This window comes from Accipiter gentilis, chromosome 19 (genome assembly GCF_929443795.1).
Source record: "Accipiter gentilis chromosome 19, bAccGen1.1, whole genome shotgun sequence".
NCBI classification, from domain to species: Eukaryota; Metazoa; Chordata; class Aves; order Accipitriformes; family Accipitridae; genus Astur; species Astur gentilis.
The window spans coordinates 6,614,329-6,618,452 of NC_064898.1; positions in this window are offsets into that span (position 1 = coordinate 6,614,329).

Genomic DNA, 4,124 nt, shown 5'->3' on the forward strand with positions numbered 1-4,124 from the left:
CTTATCGCTGAAGACTTTTTTATTCCAGTTCCTCTGTTGTTTAAAATGATATAGATTGGCCTGATTTTTCTTCTCTGGCAGCTCAGTGGATTGAGCATCTTTGAAGCTACACGTTGTGTCTGACCTTAAATGTTTTAATTTCTGGCAAGGTATTTTAAATGTAGAGTAAAAGGAGTAAAATGTGTCATGTAAGAAAACAAACCTTAGCCAGTAACTGAATTGTCAGGTTTATTCCGATTTGTTTATTGTGTGCTGTGCAGTCGTTCAAGTTGCAGGAATGGAAGCGGAAGTTTTGGAAGTATAGTCTACTGACATTGTTCCCAAGTACAAAAAAAAAGTCCTCCATGTGCCCAAAGCTCATGAGAAACTGAGTGCCTCCTAAATCTTTCCTTAGAAGAAAATTTTAGTTTTTAGTGAAACACCCTTCTCACCTTGTAAAGACTTGTCTAACCTGTGCATATTGTAAGTAATTTCAGTACAGTCTGGAGAATTTTATGGAATTGGAGAGACGACAAAAACTTCTTCTAGCAGGATGCAGTAGAGATGATGGGACGTAAGAAAAAAAAACGGGGGGGGGGGGGGGGGAGGAAACGTACAGTTTGTAAGCTTAATTAATTATGTATCTGTAACCTTCTAGTAAGGGAGAAGGTTTTTGCTGAAGTTTGTTACCTGATGGATTTTCTGAGCAGACCAGAATAGGGAAGAAAAGTGCTGGTGCCCAGGTCTTAAATAGAGGTATAAATTATAACTTTGGGTATTAAGATCTCTAGGTATGATGTTAGATTAATGCTACTGACCTTTTATCTCTGGATTTAAATAATTTTTGGTTACAAGTTCTTATCCTAATCCCCAAAGTCTGTTTTGAAGTCTGTTTTGTTAAAATTACTGGTGTGCCATGCACAATTTGACATAATTGGCAGCACTTTCCTCTGCACCATATTGGATCCAGGGCTCTATTAACAAGCCAGTACAGGTCATGATCAAGTTGCACTTGTGAAGCTGTCTGGGAGAAGTTAACTGACTCCTGTATTTGAGTGTTAGTTCACCCGTTTCACTAATTTGTTTTTTACAAGCCTATAAGTGTAAATAAAGGTTCTTAGTCTTTTTATTCCCAAAGATATGAGCATAGTGTCATCTTTAAAATATGTTATCCAGTCATTTAAACACATTTAGAATTTCTCCACTACAGGTTTTGATGGTTTCACGTTTGCACAGTGGTGCCTTACAGGGTTGCAGCAAGAGAGGTTTTTGTGCCTTGTTATTTATTGTCTCCCCTTCTCCTTTACCTTCTGTATCAACTTGGTTCTGTGGTTTCCATTTAGAAAAACATCCTGTATATTAAGCTTGTGTTGTAGCACAGTAGTAGCAAATTTATCACTGGCAATGTAGCTAAGTGTTACCAATTTGTACTTGTTTGTTTTAATATTTAGCTGCTCTGGTGTTCCTTGGACACTTTTCATATTGTTTAGAGTTTATAGGTTCAGAAGATTGTATTAAGCTTTCTTGCAGATATTGTTGTATGCTGTTTTCACTTTAGCAACCCCCTGACTGCCCCTGCATACAAGGCTTTTGAAGAGAAGACCTGTTCCCTTTCAGTCCTGTTAAAGTGAGTTTATTTCAGTCTTCAGGCCCTTTTTCTTGGCAGAGTTAACTTCTTGGCGAAAGGAATCGGGTTGCCTTTTTATTTTAAACCAAGGTAGGCATGTTAGGTCAGCTTTAAAATGTTATAAAACTATCTGCTCAAGCACAGAACCTGTTCCTTCATCAAAAAATACAATCCTTCCGGATCTGAAGTAAATATTTTACTCCCGTTAATACGTGAATAGAGTTTTATCAGGCTGTTTTGTAGAGCAGCCTTCTTATACAGTCTGGATAGCTCTGCCAACTCAGCCCGCAGGGTCACCAGTGAGAAGAGTTCCTGCAGAGAGGCAGCTGTCTCTCCTCATTTGCTGTTCAGGCTTAAGCCAAAACTACCTAAAGCACCTGGGACCTGTGCTCAAGTAAATAGATGGTAGCAAAGTGAGCTCCAACAGAAAGCTTGGCACGATGGCCAGGACTCAGCAGAGTGGGGCTGTTCTGTGTCCTTCAAGGAGGGTTTAAAAAACACCAAGCAAGCTGACTAACAAACTGGCGGAAGCCTTCTGGGAGCAGAAAGAATGTGAATTCTTATTTCAGTGGATACGCTTTTCTTCATCATGAACATTCTGCTTCAAGAGCAGTTATGATACTGCAAGGTGCCTGGTACAGCTCAAAATAACATGCAGGACTCTTTCTTTTTAAGCTGCAGCATTAATCTGTGGTTGGTGCACTCACCAGTTGCTTAGGAATATAATGCCCCAGACAGAAAGTTGCTATAGCTGATTCTGCTCCACTGGTTGCAAGACTTCAGCACCTGTCAGTTCTGTGCTTCATCTTGAGAAGGTCTCTGTAAAGTTGTTGGGTTTCTGTGTTTGTGCTGTGCTTGATCTTTTTTCCAATCTGAATGCTATAAAAGAAATAATTCCTTTTTACTGAACCAAGCTGCTGGTCTCACCTGAGCAACTAAAACTGATTTCACTTTGTACTCCAGGCAATTGAAAATATTTATTTCACTAGTACCAAAAGAGTTGGGCTTATTTTTGGGAGGCTTGCTATTGTCCTAATGTATTCTTCAATGCAAGTCTAAATACCCAGCCATTCTGTTTTGTAGGATGACTGCCAGATCCACAGACGAAGAAATTAATTAAGCCACACTGAACTGAGCCTGTGCATTTTCCACGTGTCCAATTACTAGTGACCTAAATCTAGGGCAAAAGCCTGAAGTCTGGAGAGTCCTTTTAGAGAATTGGAACAGCAGTCCTTCCACAAAACCGCCTGTCCCTATGTGGAACAAATGCCCTAATACAATGTTCTTTTAGAGCTATCGCAAATCAAGCTGTGACAGTTTGATGTGTGTCTCCTCCTCAGGACAACCACAGTGGAGAATGCCTTACTGGGAAAGATGATGTGTTCTTCCTCAGTAGCTGTGTCCAAGGCCTTTTGATAAAGTAACATAGCAGCAGCTCTCTGAACTTGCTGCTCCCTTTCTGGTAAACTAAGCACAGAACTGGACGCACAGCTGGGCTGAAGTGGGGCTGGGGTGGCTTGGCTTAACTACTATCCTCTTAAGGAAGTGACATAAATAACATAAAGAAATTTGATGTTAAAATAGCACAAGGCATGTGCTCTCAGTATCTGTTCTTTAAGAGTCCTGCCCTGCTTTCGAGCAAGTGTGGCTAGCATGAGGGTCTTGCATAAGCATGATGATTGCTTTCAGGTTAGTTTAAAGATAATCTGATTTCAAATGAGATCATCCCTCCACAGTGGTGTTTATAGATCTTTAGGTCAGAACCTAAAGGTTGTTCTTAAAACTCTTGTTTACTTGCTAATTGTCCTAAAGCTATAGCTGATCGTAGACTGAAGTATACTGGTTGTGAAACCTATATTCACTTTTAGGATTAGAGCTTTAGATCAGACCAAAGTCTGCTTTGACTTGCTTTCACCATTTATGCCACACTTTTCTCCAAGCGTTGCTTATTGTGGTGCTTGATACCTGCTTTTACGACATAACAGGCTTCTTAGTGCTTTGGATGTTTCAAAAACCTGGAAGTACTGCAATTTCCTTCCACTATTCTGAGGGCTCAGATCAGTGAACAGGATGAGTGGGTTTACGTTTGATCTAGCTAGCTTGACCTGCCTACATGTTAAATAGCAGGAAAATCGGCATGGTGTCGTAATTCAGTGGTGCAGCTTCTGTATGGAGGGTAGGCTTAAGGAAGAGGATGTAGTTGGGATCCTTGTCGCAGCATGTAGCCAGCCACGGGACGCTGCTGGGGTATGGCTCATTAAAAGTAGAAGCAGTAGAGCTGTTTTGATGTCCAGCAAGCAGCTCAGGGACTTGAGGTGGAAGGCCAGGGACTTGCTGCTTCTGAGATCAGTTTCCAGGTCCCAGAGAATTCAGTGACCTGGTCAATTAAACACTTACAGCTGAGCAATTCTGCACTGGCATCAAGCAACAGAAAAAAGACATGAATCTGTGTTTCTTAATCTACTGGCTTCAAGCAAAAAATGTCCTGGTGGTGTCTTTGAAGTTGGGGTGCAATATT